Below are 16,432 nucleotides of genomic sequence, written 5' to 3'. Positions count from 1 at the left end.
TTCATTTCTATGAAAAGTGCTCAGTGGCGCAGTGAGGCAAGCGAGAGCGCGAAATGGACCGCGCCATCTTTCCAGTTCCGGATCTTCCGGTCTAGCGTTAAACAGTGGCTCGCTTTTTTCCTTGCTCCGAGATTGTTTTTGTAAATTTTTTATAAATCTTTATTAAATCTTCACGATACAAACAGTAAAGACAAGCAAACAGAGTCATTGATACAAAAAAACATAAGTCAAGAGGAGAGCCAGGGGGAGTTTCAAATATATACATTAAAAATAGAGCAGAACTGATTGGTTTTAGCAGCTTTCTTATTTTCTGAATCATAGATGGTTTTGATGTACTGTTCCGTTTCCCTACCAAAAGCAATACAAGAAGGTTTAGAGTTACTCAATTTGGCTTTGTGATTATGATATTTGCCTAAAATGATCAATAAATTAATTAGGTATATTTCTTTCTGTTTCTTATTTTCGTTGTCATGGAAACCAAACAGTACATCTTTCCACAACAAGGAAAAATCAAAGACAAGTTTATCAGAAATGTATCGAGAGAGATCTTTCCAGAAAGTGGTGGTGTAGGGACACTGCCAGAAAAGGTGCACCATTGTTTCTGGACATATTCCACAAAAAGAGCAGTTAACACAAATGTCAAGCTTAAAGCTAAGGAGGTAATGCTTAGCAGGATAATACCTATGTATGATTTTGAAAGAGACTTCTCTTACTTTATTTGTAAGTAGGTATTTGTAAGGAAGGTTCCATATATTCCCCCAATTCGGGTTGCCAAAATATTTAGACCAATAGGGAACAACATTAGGGGTGCTGGTGACATCTCTCTGGAACAAAGAGCGAATGTTACGATTATTATTTCTCGTTGTAGTGAAACATATATTACCAACTGAGGTCAATTTAGGGTCCAAAGTTGGTAGGCAATCTGGTTTTCCAGTCCCTTTTAAGAGAGTTAAAATACCAAATGGGATGGCATCCATAACAATTGCAAACTCTCTTGGGGTGATTGGAATGCTAAAAGTGTGAAGGAATTCAGAATAATTCAACAATGATCCATTATCATTTAGTAGTTGGGATACTAGAATTATGTTATTGTTGTATTAAGTTTCATAAAATAAAGATTTATTTTTAAACCTAATAAACCGATTATTCCAGATGAAGCACCTATGTGGGGAGAAATTGTGTTTGTAGATTAACGACCATGCTAAGAGCATTTGTTTGTGGAATTTAGATAAGATTACGGGAATCTTGTCTATTTTATAATCACACAAAAGTAAATATTCTAGACCACCAACCTCTTAGCTCCGAGACTCGTGCACGCTTGCAACTAGCTGTACACGTCATACTTTGCGACAACCAGTCGCGAGCTTGTGAGCTGGAACTAAGGCATTGCAGAAAACTGTCAGAATGTGGTACAAGTCCGATCAAGAAGCACATGTGAACTTTACGAAAATCAATACTATTGGTACTGTAGCATTATATGTGCAGGGCCTATACGTTGTTCTTTTTGCTTCGTGTTTTTAGTTTGACTGCTTAAGTATTGTGTCGGATTAAAGAAACTGTAAACTTGAATATCTGGCTCCGTTGTTGTTCTAGCTCGGCAAAGCAAGCTTAATTAAGCCTATAGGCTACCTATGTTACTATTATAATGATGATGAGTGTTGCTTATTATTATTAGCTTATTGTTAATGCCATCGTTGTGGTGTTAACTGACAAAGTTCTAACAATATAACGACCATAACAATATTGTGGTCATCAGACATGATTTATTAATCTTGCTCCATAACAACATGTCAACCATCTATATTTAAATTTATTCATTTAGCAGACGCTTTTATCCAAAGCTACTTCCGGGGAGTCAGGTGGCTGAGCGGTGAGGGAATCGGGCTAGTAATCCGAAGGTTGCCAGTTCGATTCCCGGTCATGCCAACTGACGTTGTGTCCTTGGGCAAGGCCCTTCACCCTACTTGCCTCGGGGGAATGTCCCTGTACTTACTGGATAAGAGCGTCTGCTAAATGACTAAATGTAAATGTAAGAGAGAGCTTTACAAAGTGCATAGGTCACTGATCATAACAACAAGATAGCCACAAAACATCACGAGTAGCCAAAACATGAAGCACACATTGTGAACAACCAAAGTAAGTGCCAAAGGGAAGAACCGTAAGAGCATGTAGTCAAACAAGTTACAATTAAACAACATGAACTGCTATAAGTGCAAGTGTACCTGTGGAAAAAAAAACAAGCAATAATAAAAACAATATATCACAGCGAGTACAAAAAATGTAAATCAGTTACCACTAACCACAAGAGCAACAAGTCTCTGAGCAAGAGTCATTGTGATCCTTGAGGAAACTAACATCGGGTCAAGCGAACCATTCCTAAGTACCGATGAACTCCCGGAACAAGTGCGTCTTGAGCCTTTTCTTGAAGGTGGAGAGACAGTCAGTGTCTCTGATGGAGGTGGGGAGTTGATTCCACCACTGGGGGGCCAGACAGGAGAAGAGCTTGTGTTGGGACCGGGCGGTCTTGAGCGGTGGGACCACCAGGCAGTTGTCTGAAGAAGACCGTAGGTGACGGGTGGGGGTGTAAAGCTGCAGGAGAGACTTGATGTAGACGGGTGCAGTCCCGTTCACTGCTCGGAAGGTCAATACCAGGGTCTTGAATCTGATACGGGCCATGATAGGTAGCCAGTGGAGAGAGATGAGGAGTGGGGTAACATGGGAGCGTCTGGGTAGATTGTAGACCAGGCGGGCCGCTGCATTCTGAATCCTCTGAAGAGGGCGGGTTGCACATACTGGGAGACCAGCGAGCAGCGAGTTGCAATAGTCCAACTTGGAGAGGACAAGTGCTTGGACTAGCAGCTGGGTGGAGTGCTCAGACAGGTATCTCCTGATCTTCCGGATGTTGTAGAGGGTGAATCTACACAACCGGGAGACCGCAGCAATGTGGGCCGTGAGGGAGAGCTTGTCGTCCATGGTAACCCCAAGGTTCCTGGCAGAGGATGAAGGGGTCACCGTCGCATATCCCAGGGTGATTGAGAGATCGTGGGAGATGGAGGGTTTAGCCGGGATGATGAGAAGTTCTGTTTTGGCGAGGTTCAGCTGGAGGTGGTGCATCATTCTACACCGAGTAGCCTAATATAAATGTAGCGGTTTGCACTAACTCATAGCAGAGATACCTCTGGAAAAGTTATCTAGTATAATTATAACAAGCACACAGAACTGATGAACTGCTGGCGGAGGTGGATGGTCCAGGTGCGACCGGAGGATGAACGGCCGGGGGGGCGATGCTCGGTACAGCTCCGCGCTGCAAGAGAAGCTGTGTGTTGGTGAACCCCGTCTGTCTCTGGTCCATGTTAAAACTGTCCGCCGTGAAATGGTCAGTGGCGCAGAGGCGGCTGTTGGAGTTTATCCGAAGCTTTCCATGAGCGTGGCTCTTCACAAAATCTATCCTATTTTTCCTTTCATTATCAACAGGGAACTTAAATGGAGTTGCAGCGCAGCTGGAGTTCTTGCATCCAGGGAAGATGCAGTTGCAGGTGGTGGGAGACATACTGAAGCTAGCTAGCTAGCTGATGTAAGCTACAACTAGAGAGGATACAATTTCTGGGGAAATTGTAGGGTGTGCTTGCCTGCGTCGGTTGCACAGGGGTCTGTATATTTTATATAAAAATGTATCGGGCCTACTTATTATTTATAAAGATTACATAGATTTAAAAGCATCTTTTTTTTGCTGCTCATTTACAACTCAAAATACGAGTGAAGTGTCGAATGAAATATGATGTCTTCTCATTTCCCCTGCAAGAGGCAGCTGACAGGCTGAATCAAAACGAATACATTTGGCAGACCGGTGTAAAAATTGACCTAATCTCTATGACTTAAACGTCCTTTTAAGTTGTCCCTTCTCGTGATATTTTCAGGCATTTAGCCTACTCATATTGCATTCATTCATTAATAAAGAACCCCCTTTAAAGATTATTCTACGACTTTACCGGCAGAAGATAGAATCGCGATTCAAACAGTACCATCTGCTAACTGAAAATATGCCCCCAAAAAGTAAATAAGCTTGACATTTATTTAGTGGAAAATCGCTCATTCATAAAAAGCTCACTGGTAGCGATCATTGTCAGTAACAACGCAAAATGCGATATAGCCCTGTGTGGAGAAGCTGCCCCGGTAAATTCTACTACTACAGTACAGTACTAGACTACTGCTGTGTTCGTCTTGGTAGCGATTGCGTTGGTTGAATTCGATTTAACGTTCCGTTGTACGGTTTAGGCTGAAATTAATTATTTTCATGAACAGATTGACAAAGTTTAGGCTGTGGCAATGAAGTTCAGGTTAGTAGTCAGATTGTTTCAACTATTGAAAGACTTTTGAGTAAGGGGAGTGCCGAACATGTTCTGTCACCGTTTGACTTGAACAGCTGAGGAGTTTTTGTTAGCTACTCACACTAGTGTCTCGGGTAGGCTACAGCGTTGCAGTGAGCTACACTGGTTTGAAACCACAGGTAATGGTAATTTCACCAACAAATCGTTTACTAATGTCAGAATAAATCATATAACGAAAATGTATATGTGAGGAATGTTTATTTTAACGATTGAAAACAGATACATCATAGACCACTGTAGCATGTGTTGCCCGGGCAACACAGGCTAATGTCATGATGCTAATACTTCAGTGAAATAGTAGACTACTGTTTCCGAAAGTAGATGTACTTCCTTAATAATATCAGCTTATATTGTACATTACACATCACAATTGTGTGTCATATCACAAAGTAAAATGAGTAAATAGTTATCACCCTGGCCTCTTTTCTTGTGGCGTTTCTGCAGCTGCCTTGCAGTAAAGCTATAGTTAGCCTAGCTATCCCCCAAGTTAACAGATGCGAAACGAATGTTCTGCCAAAGGTAGTCACGCGTGTTTTCGTGACATTAGTGCAGACCGGTGTAAAAATGGACCTAATCTCTATGATTTAAACGTCATTTTAAGTTTTTCTCTTCTCATGATATTTTCAGGCATTTAGCCTACTCATATTGCATTCATTCATGAATAAACAACCCCTTTGAAGATTATTCTACGACGTTACCCGGCAGTAGAAGATGGAATCGCGATTCAAACGGTACCATCTGCTAACTGAAAATATGCCCCCCAAAACGTAAATAAGCTTGACATTTATTTAGTGGAAAATTTCTCATTCATAAAAATTACGTAGGTAGTCTATGGCCTACATAGACACCTACGTTGTCTATGTAGGCCAAATAGTGACTGAGTTTTAGGGGGGCAAAAAAAAAAAATAAAAAAATAAATAATAATATATATGTGAGAGAACAAAGGTTGTGCTCTCGCCGAAGGCTTGAGCACACCCAATAACAGTACAGCAGGAGGAGCCATTCAGTGATCTGACGTAGATGGGGCGAAATGATGTAGATAGGGCATTTTTTGGCTCCGCCCATTAAAAGTTTTAGCGCTTTGCACATGCTTTCAGGAACTCATTTCACACATATATAATGTACTTAGAAGCAAAACATGGAATTTACTTTACAGGATCTTTAACAAAGGTACATTCCACGGTAGAATTGTTAGTCCAACAGAAGGTAATCCATAAAAGGTAATCCACAAGAGAAAGTATAATCCAAAAGGAAAGAAGTATCCCCTTCGGCGTAGATGCACACAACTAGTTACAGTCAATGGAAGTCACGGCTAGATTATGCTAAGCTAACTTGCGATAACATTAGCATTACACAAACGGGGTCAAGGCCCACAAACAAGTCTTCCTAAGAGAAGAGGGAACAGGACTTGTACTCACGAAACTCCATGACAGAGTGAAGAGGGAAGGAAACCCAGTGCTTAAGTAGGAAGTGGTGATCACCGCAGGTGTAGCCCAGTGTAGAAGAAAAGGTTTGTGCTAGGTGCTCGAGGATGAGTGTCACCTCTAGAGGACTGGCGACCATGCGCGGATGTGACAGATTATAACATGTATTTTTAATTAAATCATCATTTTCCTATTAATTAGATGTCCCTCACAATAATTCAATAACTGCAAATATAAAAGTAACATACAATTTAACACTTTTTATTACTAAAGCCTGAAATGGGCAGTTTTTGTGACAAGAACCTCATACCTTTTCATCAAAGATGTGGTTCAATTTCAGAATTTCAACTCAAATCAATATTCTTAAGATTGCTCGAAACATTTCAGACATAGTTCAACAAAGATTAAATTACTTTTCCATAAGCGTAAAAAAAGAATGTGTGTGTAACATATCAATAGTGTGATTTTTAACTACATTTTACTGTAAGAATTTCAGTAAACATTGTATTTCATTATGTGACCATTTAAGAAAGACAATTGATCTAAATTGCAATTGAACTGAGTTGTATTAACCCAACTGCAGGAAAACCAATGAAAATAACAACATAGCATACATTAGCACATTTTGAACTTACTGAATAAGTCATCAAAATCAAACATATAACTTGAGTGCTTTTGGGATGTGTGTGTGTGTGCGAGTGGGTGTTTGTGCATGTGCGCCTCTTGCTTTATGGCATTCAAAGTCTGGCCCACACCTCTTGCAATATCTCCACATGGTGCTTTGTCACAGACTTTGGGGGTGGAATTATTTCAAGGACATCATCAAAGAGGTACCAGAGGATATAATTCCGACTCGGCCAGAAGAACCGGTTAGCCCCAACACGATGAATGCCTTTAACTTGGACATGTGTTTCATCTGTGCTAAGGATCAGAATCAGAATGGGTTGTCATTCGCCATGAAAGTTTGCACAGACAAGGAATTTACTTTGGCAGGAAGGGCCTACCGAGGCAGCCATTATCGGCGCCAACTAGAAAGTAGAAAGTTTCAGCATAACATGTGGAAAGGGGAGGGGGGAAAAAAGGCAACCCCCAGACTATGCTCCCAGAGGAGTACAGTGTGGGAACAGGCAAAAAACACCTCGGCACATAAACACATACATTTTACATTACAGAAACACATGACTTGCAACGGGGAGGGGGGGGGGGGGGGGGTAGACAGCAACATCTGGACCTGCAGCCATAGTAGGCGCTGGTCACAGACCCGCCAGCCACCCTGGGGGACCAAGCAGGGGAAGGAATTGGATGGGGGAAGGGGTGTGATAGCATATCTGTAGTAGATGAAAGTTAGTGTATGAGTGTGCCTGGGTTGGCGCCTTCGCCTAGGCCACAATCAGTCATATTCTCAGTTCGCAGATAGTATTGCCATGCATCTTTGGTCATGACCCAAGACAGAGACGCAATCCACAGGTGTCTGTGGGAGGGGGAAGGGAAGAGACTACAGAGAGTCTCACTGCAGCGCTCTCCAGGGGAGTTGTTGTTCCAGCAACGGCCTTGGCCAAGTCCTGAGCTGGTTACGGGGCCGAAAGCAGATTGGGGGGGTAGTTGTTTGGTCGAGTAGGCACCTTCAATTCCACGTCTACTCATCATTATGGCCTCCAAGTCGGTTCACTTTCCTTTGCAGAGCCGCTAGCTTCTCCATGATGTTATCCAAATTGCGTTCAACGCGTTGTAATGTCACAGTCTGAGTGCCACCAGCTCTGCCCACCACATCAATCATGTCGGGCAGCCTTACGGGGCTTTTGACAGCTGCAGCCGTTTCTTTAATTTTCCGATATACCAGGCTAGCGCCCAATCCAATCAGCAGAAAGCCTGTAATCATGGTTCCGAATAGAAAGATGTCTTCAACGTCCTCCACGGAAAGCGCCGCTAGGCACACGACACGCCACTTATCCCACGCGTCCATCGAGTACCCAGCTGCAAACGTCCCGTCAGGACAGTTAGGTTCCCCTGAACCCAAGCTTCTCTTCGAGAAGATGGTGTCAATTGCGTTGAGAGACCAGCTAATCAATTCCATGCTTCTTGCTTCGGAGAGTGATGCGGAGAGAGTCTTTCGAGTATATACAAGACAATACGATAGAAGCCAAGCAGGGAAGGTCAGGGGAGGGGAGGGAGAGAAAAAGAAAAAGTGTGACCACCTTCGTCGAGAGCCAAGAGAAGATGATACCTGGATACAGCTCTTGGTCATATCTGAGCACGCACCACTGCCCAACCAACTCTGGACTTCCCCACTGGATTTCCTTTTCTGTCTGTGGCTGTGGATTCCCTTCACTGGCTGGTTGTGGCACATTAATTTGTACCTTCTGGCCAAAACGGAAACTCTGCGTGTTGAAGCACATGCACTTAAACTGCTTCCGTGTTGAGCACATGCAGCTGACATCACAGTGTATCAGTTCTCCTGGAGCCAGAGTGATCACCTGGTGGATTCTCATTGTTCCTGGAACAGCTGGTATCTGCTTTGGCATTTCCTCCATTGCTCTTTCAATATCCTCGTTCTTCACAAAGAACAGTTTCACTGTTGTGTTTGTCTCGGTCAAGGCCTTGAACAGCTTGTGTGCATCTGGGATATCTCGAACCCTTTGCCACCATCATGTCAGCTGTTCTCTTTAAGGCTCGCATTAAGACACCATCAGGTGCTCCTTTACCGTTGAAGCCAGCGTTGAGTCCTCTTCTGTCTAATTCTGTGCTGAAAAGGAAGAAGTTGCCTCGTTGTTTGTACTGAGTACAGGGGCCATCGCTAAAAAAGAGCAGCACAGATACTTGTGGATATGTGGCTTGAATGTAATCCAGCACAGGACTGAGGTGTTGCCATATTGCTTGGAGGGCCTTTATGTCTGCAGGTGGAGACTGTGCTAAAGCACACAAGCTCTGGTTTTCCACCAACATACAACACTACCGTATGCAGAGTGGCTTGCTGGTATGAAGCCCCAAAGTGGACTGCTTGGATCTGGGAGCTGTATTTGCAGCTATAATTTTCTGAAAAGTCAATATGTATCAAGGCCTCTTCCCCTTGTTGATGTTGTTCATCAGGTCGCGGCAGAAGGCATACTGCTGCTTGATGTTGAAGTGAAGCTGTTTGAACCGCTGTAGGTAGCTGTGGAACAGCTCAGTGAGGTTCTCCTGTGTGCCCTCAACAGATTTCTTGATGGTGACCTTGACAGTTGACCTCTCTTCTCCCTCTTTCTTTTTATCCATCTCCTTATCTTGTTACCCACTGGGTGACAGATACTTTGGTTGTACCGTTATATGTACTGGAGACATTCTTGTCCTTGCAGTGGACACTCCGTACATGCAGCTCTTGTTGGAGTTGCAGCACACCCTCTCTAACAAGTTTTCAAGATTGGCAGTCTCAATAAGTTTCAGTTGGTTGAGCTTCTCAGCCACAAAGGTCAGATTTTCATGCAATTTACACATGCATGTGTCTCGTTCTGAGATCGTCGGATTAACAACCCAAAAAGGTTGAAAATGGCAAAACAGAGAATATGAGATCTTTTCATCAGAGTTCTCTGATAAAAATCTCCACAGGAGATTAAATGTATCCACCAGGCACCTTTTCTGCATCTTGATTTTGTTCCTTGTGAGTGTTTGTTTGGTCCCTGTTGTTATCCTACTGACAGTGTCTCTTACATAGAACGTCTTCACTCTGTTCTTGAATTCATCAGTGAACCTGTTGGTCTTCTTCCTTTAAAAGCTAAGACTATCCTTATGTTGCCAACGCTTCCTCGAAAAAATAAGCGAATCCTCAGCAAATCTCTGTAACCTGTATTTTTTGACAATTCTCCCTGTTGTCACTTTTGCAATTAGTTGTCTTTCTCTTTCTTTTGTGGTCAGATGATATTTGTTACTGATGTCTTTAATCAGTGATTGGTGATACAGCAACGTCTTCCAAATTATGGGGTTTACAGGGCAATTTGCAGTTAGCTCATTCACTTTTGACTGTGGTGAATCGGAATGCTTATTAAAACATTGGCACCGCTTTTTGTATTTTTCTTTCTGTTTTCTTTCTTTGTCCAGTCTTTGCTGAAGTTGTTCTATTTTCTTCTGCAGCCTGTTTCTGTCTTTTCTTATTTTTTTATTCCTCTCCACATGTTGCCTACAAACAAAATAAATAATGATGCAAACATTTCATGACGGAAATACTGGGAAAAGAATACAAGGAAAAGGACTAAATAAATCACAGCTCTGTAGTAAAAGTTAATGAAAAAAGCTATCCGGTTGATGGCTGTATAAACGGCGAACAGCCATCAATAGGATTATTTTTCACCAAGTAAAACTATCACATGCAACCTCAACAACGAAGAGTAAGTATTCTCTACATTTTTCATTTTCTAACTCTTCTAACACTCAACCTAGTCCTTTTCAACACTCTTAACTTCTCATTGCTCTACCTTGAATGTCCTGGCTGTGGATACTGCTCTGGGACATGATTGAGACTTTGTGGAGGAGTGGTTAAGTTCCTCAGTGCCTCTCTTTTCTCCTTGCTTCTTTTGTAAGCTTCTCTCCACTTTGTACGCTTCTGCCGCTGTTTTCTTTCACTCAACTCATTGATTCATTTTTTACTCCCTGCCTCTACATTTTTTCTCCATCTCTGATGCTCATTGTGCAGGTATTTCTTCCTTCTTTCAGGATCAGCATTCAGGCGTGCATGATACTGCCTCTGTCTTTCTGCAGCTGTTGTAGGTGCCATCACAGACTCATAGATGTCTGTAGATTGTAAATACTACTGCTCAAAATGATAAGTAACTTTTGCATTTCTCTTATTGCATAGTTTTATATAAACTGACAAACAATATTCTGTAGTGAATGTGACAGACATAATTCACCTTTGTTGTTAAGTGTTGTTCTATACACAGTTGATTGTAAACACAGCACTTTGTTCTTAGCGTGATTCTTCATGCAGTGAAACGTAATATGTTATACTTGTAATTTACTGTCCTTAGCCACTTAATGTAGTTAGGACTGTTCAGGGATCGCGGTCCCTTTAAAAGGTTCTGCATGCATAATGACGTTGGACCCCACGGGGTTGGTTGCTTAGCAACGCTTTTGTCTTGTTGTTTTTTTGACCTACAAAAATAAACGAGACACGCATTTGTGTGCTCAACGTGAGGAATAGTTTCTTTCGATTTGATGCAATTCCCACACTGGTGACCCCAACGTTAGTTTGCTGGACGGATCCAGTAACACGACACGATCATGACCGCGAACGCTGTTACCCTCAAACTCCCCGAATTCTGGGAATTTTCGGCGTCGGCATGGTTCGCCCAGACTGAGGCGCAGTTCGCGTTGCGTGATATCACCTTGGATACAACAAAGTACTACTACGTTGTGTCGGCACTTGGAAATTCTACAGCATCCAGAGTGGTGAGCCTTCTTACATATCCTCCGGCAGCTGAGAAGTATACGGCACTCAAAGCCCACCTGTTGAAAACGTTTGACCTATCGGACGCAGAGAGAGCCAGCAGGCTTTTCTCTCTTCAAGGACTGGGTGACAGCAAACCGTCCGAGCTCATGGACCGTATGCTGGATCTCTTGGGTGAGCACAGGCCCGATTTCCTGTTCACTCAGCTTTTCCTGCATCAGCTGCCTTCCCAAGTTAGAGCGGCACTTGCCAACACCACAATCACCGACTGTCGGAGACTGGCTGAAGAGGCTGATAAATTCTGTAGGTGGATGTACAGAACCGCCGTTTGATTGACGCGATCACGTTTTGTTCTTATACGTGCACGCTTAGCGGGGCCGACTCCATAAGACTGTCTAGCATGCTCTCAACCTCAGATGACTTCCGCCGTCTGCTGGCCGGTTTCCCTACCCTCACTCAGCCCACTTTCTCTGCGTCTGCCGTGAAGCACGGTGTGGAGCACCATCTCGCCACTACTGGTCCGCCCGTCTACGCCCGCGCTCGACGCCTCGACCCGACCAAGCTTGCCGTTGCAAAGGCTGAGTTTGCAAATATGGAACGCCTGGGTATAGTCCGCCGATCCGACAGCCCGTGGGAATCACCCCTCCACATCGTCCCCAAACCTGGCGGCGGCTGGCGCCCGTGTGGCGACTACCGGCGGCTTAATGAGGCAACGACACCTGACCACTACCCAGTCCCGAACATACAGGATTTTTCGGCACACCTGGCTGATATGGTGATTTTTTCCAAAGTGGACCTTGTCCGGGGATATCATCAGGTGCCGGTACATCCACTGGATATTCCCAAAACAGCAGTGATCACGCCGTTTGGTCTGTTCGAGTTCCTGCGCATGCCGTTTGGCCTTAAGAATGCTGCTCAATCTTTTCAACACCTCATGGACTCTGTTTTGCGGGACCTGCCTTTTCTTTTTGTGTACTTAGATGACATCCTGGTAGCAAGCACGTCCAGATCTTAGCACCTGGCGCACCTCCGCATCCTGTTTGAGCGGCTTAGCCAACATGGGCTAATTGTCAACCCCGCCAAGTGCCAGTTCGGTCTCTCCACCATTGAGTTCCTGGGACACAGAGTCACTAAGGACGGTGCTTTCCCTCTCCCATCAAAGGTGGAGGCGGTCTCACAGTTCCCGCGCCCGCTCACTGTCAAATCTCTACAGGAGTTCCTCGGCATGGTGAATTTTTACCACCGCTTCATCCCTCGAGCCGCTCAGCTCATGCGGCCCTTGCACGAGGCCTTGAAAGGTAAACCCAAGCACGCTCTGGACTGGACTGAGGACAGGGACAAGGCTTTTGCTGCCACCAAGGCAGCCCTGGCTGACGCCACCATGCTGGCGCATCCTTCTCCCACGGCCTCCATCGCCATCACCTCGGACGCCTCGGACTACGCTGTTGGTCTACGAGCAGTGGGTTGGCGGGGCCTAGCAGCCGCTGGCTTTCTTTAGCCGTCAGTTGCGCCCCAATGAGCGGAAGTACAGCACTTTCGACCGGGAGCTGCTGGGTCTCTACCTCGCCATCAGACACTTTCGTTCCCTGCTTGAAGGCCGACACTTTACTGCTTTTGTGGACCACAAGCCGTTGACTTTTGCCATGGCCAAGATGGCTGAGCCATGGTCCGCCCGCCAGCAGCGTCATCTGTCCTACATTTCAGAGTTCACGACGGACTTGCAGCACGTGGCCGGTAAGAACAACCACGTGGCGGACTGCCTGTCACAGGATGTGGCAGGGGCAGTCCATCTTGGTTTGGAGTACGACCGCATGGCAACAGATCAGACCACAGACCCGAACGTACAACTCCTGAGGACCACGACTACGGGGCTGCAGATTGAGGACGTGGTTTTTGGCGATGCCAGCACCACACTCCTGTGTGACGTCTCCACAGGCAGTCCTCGGACGCTCGTTCCCACAGGATGGAGACGTCAAGTCTTTGATGCCATCCATGGTCTCTCCCACCCGGGTTCGAAAGCGTCACAGAGACTGGTGGCGGCAAAGTTCGTTTGGCACGGCCTCAAGAAGGACGTTAGGGTCTGGGCTAACACCTGTGTTGAGTGCCAACGGGCAAAAGTGCACCGCCACACTAAAACCCCGTTGGAGTTGTTCCCGGTTCCGGAGAGACGTTTTGACCATGTGAACGTGGTTCTGGTCGGTCCCCTGCCCTCCTCTCACGGTTTCACATACCTGTTAACCATGGTTGATAGGACCACCCGCTGGCCTGAATCTGTGCCACTGACGTCAGTGACGTCTGTCGAGATGACACGGGCATTTCTCGGTGCCTGGGTTGCCCGTTTTGGCACTCCTTCGGACATATCCTCTGACCGGGGCGCGCAGTTCACATCCGAGCTGTGGAACGCTGTCGCACAGAGCCTTGGACTGAAACTCCACCGCACAACAGCGGATCACCCGCAGGCTAACGGACTCTGAACGTTTTCATAGGTCGATGAAGGCTGCCCTGCGTGCTAGCCTTAAAGACAGCAACTGGGTCGACATGCTCCCATGGGTGATGCTGGGCATCAGGACTGCGTCTAAGGAAGATCTTCGGTCTTCTTCCGCAGAGCTTGTTTATGGACAGCCGCTGCGGGTTCCAGGGGATTTTGTTCCTAACACCACAGTTCCTTGGTCCGCTACCCTCCAGCGGTCTACTCTACAGGACAATGCAAGGCTTTTTGCACCTGTCCCCACTTCCCGTCACGGCCTCCCTCAGTCGCACATCCCCACTGGGCTTCAGACGGCTGACTATGTTTTCATTCGCCATGATGCCCACAGGGGACCGCTACGCCCACCCTACGAGGGCCCGTTCCGTGTTTTGGAGTCGGGGGACAAACATTTTGTTGTGGACAGGGGCGGTAAATCAGAGCGACTCTCCATTGACCGCCTCAAACCGGCTCACTTGGACGTGGCCAGGCCGGTTGACCTGGCCCAGCCCCCACGACGCGGCCGGCCTCCAGCTCTGCCCCCACCCCCTGTTTCCCCCCCTCCCAAGCCTCCCACACTCCTGGCCACACGCCAGTGTTGTGACGAGTTGCCCGACGCAGTTGGGCCTCCCCGACCTCCGGTGCAGCACAGCCGTTGTGGCCGGCTGATACGCCCACCTCCCCGTTTGACTGTTTGATTATTTTTCTGATGTGGTGAATTCTGGGGGTACGTGTGTAGTGAATGTGACAGACATAATTCACCTTTGTTGTTAAGTGTTGTTCTATACACAGTTGATTGTAAACACAGCACTTTGTTCTTAGCGTGATTCTTCATGCAGTGAAATGTAATACGTTACACTTGTAATTTACTGTCCTTAGCCATTTAATGTAGTTAGGACTGTTCAGGGATCGCGGTCCCTTTAAAAGGTTCTGCATGCATAATGACGTTGGACCCCACGGGGTTGGTTGCTTAGCAACACTTTTGTCTTGTTGGTTTTTTGACCTACAAAAATAAACGAGACACGCATTCGTGTGCTCAACGTGAGGAATAGTTTCTTTCGATTTGATGCAATTCCCACAATTCCAAGTTTAGAACATCAAAGTTTCAGTATAATTAGATCCATTGACACCAATTACTATGAAACAGGAACAAATTGGACTAAACCAACATGTTTTCAGATTTGAAAACCAGCAGCACCTGTAGGTATGCAGGCCTTGTACTGTAGTTGCTTTGTCAATTTACAGCCTTGTACTTGACCCCATACTCTCCCTCAACCCTATTGAGGAATTGTTCTTCACATGGAGGTGTACGATAGGCACCCTCATGAACAAGTTACTCTTCTCACCACAGCAGACCAGTGTCAGGCCTGGATTCGCCATGCCTGGAGATTGTTTTAGATGTTTGTCAAATGAAAACATCTATTGCGATGTGAATGAAAACTTGTGGCCAAATACACAAGACAGGGTTAATGGAAATGTAGGAGCGTAATCAATCCTTTATTTTGCTTTGTTTGTTTGTTTTTTGAGCCAGGTGAGGAACACTGCAGTACATGTTCATGTACTGTAGCATAGTTTTCTTTTGTAGCTAATTATGTTTGCTTTGATACAAAAAAAACTAAGACATTTTGTAATTTGATTGTACTTTATCAATACATTTCAGATTTTGCTCAATTATTCCACTGTCTGTAGTATTCTCTCTTAGTCCATTTATGGGGATGTAGTATCTTATGAAACATGTAACACATATTTTGTTGTACAATATTTAATGATTGTACAAACAACTACATGGCGAAACTATGGGTATCTTGTGTTTGGATGATCTAAGTGAATGTTCCTATGGTATTTCATGATAAATTCTTTTTTAAACTGATGATTCTGTATGCGCAAGGTGTCTTTAGAGAAATGAACATACAATGCTTTGAACATGTGACAACGTGTTACAAGTAATGACTGTTTCGAGTTTTGTATCTAGAGTTTTGAAAAAGGACATCAAGGTTCTGAAATTTGTGTCAAAGTGATTGTAAAAAACGGTATTAATCCGTGTAACAGTGTTGCTGTAACAACTACTGAATAATATAACTTTTGAACACTCCATAAAGAAATTGACAATAAACAATTGCATTTGGCATTTTAGCAATAATATATATTTTTTTATATATTAAAAAAATGTATCAATTTGGGGATTTGAGAATCGATGTTTGAATTGCCAAAAATGTATTGCGATACATCACTGTATCGATTTCTTCCCCCAATCCCTACTTTAAACCAGCCTTCATGAATTATTATTTCAGAGATGGGGTTTGGGGCTGGGTCCGTGGGACTGTTTATGGGGGATGAGTCTGAGGGAAGAACAGAAGACAAGGGTAAGGAGAATGCAGAAGACAAAAGGTAGGTAAAATAAAAAGTGGCTGGATCAAACTAGGTACACAATGCACCAATAGAGAATCTCATCTTCATTAGCACAGTTTTCTTGATGGTAGCACACTGCACAGATTTCTGCATCAACAGATCAGCATCTCCTGAAGCATGGTAGCTCTCCAATTAGCATGAAAAGGAATTGCTGTTTGTTCTGCCTGTTTGCCAAGAATTCGAATTGACTAAACTTGACATCGTTTCACCAATAATAGTCGTACCCAGTGGTGAAAATCTGCTATCAATTTTGGGGGGGACAATTATATGAAATTTTCTCAAGAGCCTAAGGGGGACACCACAATTACTGCTGCCTACATTAGCCTACATT

This window comes from Osmerus mordax, chromosome 10 (assembly GCF_038355195.1).
Source record: "Osmerus mordax isolate fOsmMor3 chromosome 10, fOsmMor3.pri, whole genome shotgun sequence".
NCBI classification, from domain to species: Eukaryota; Metazoa; Chordata; class Actinopteri; order Osmeriformes; family Osmeridae; genus Osmerus; species Osmerus mordax.
The sequence above is the reverse complement of the archived record's forward strand: the minus strand, read 5'-3'. Positions refer to the sequence as shown.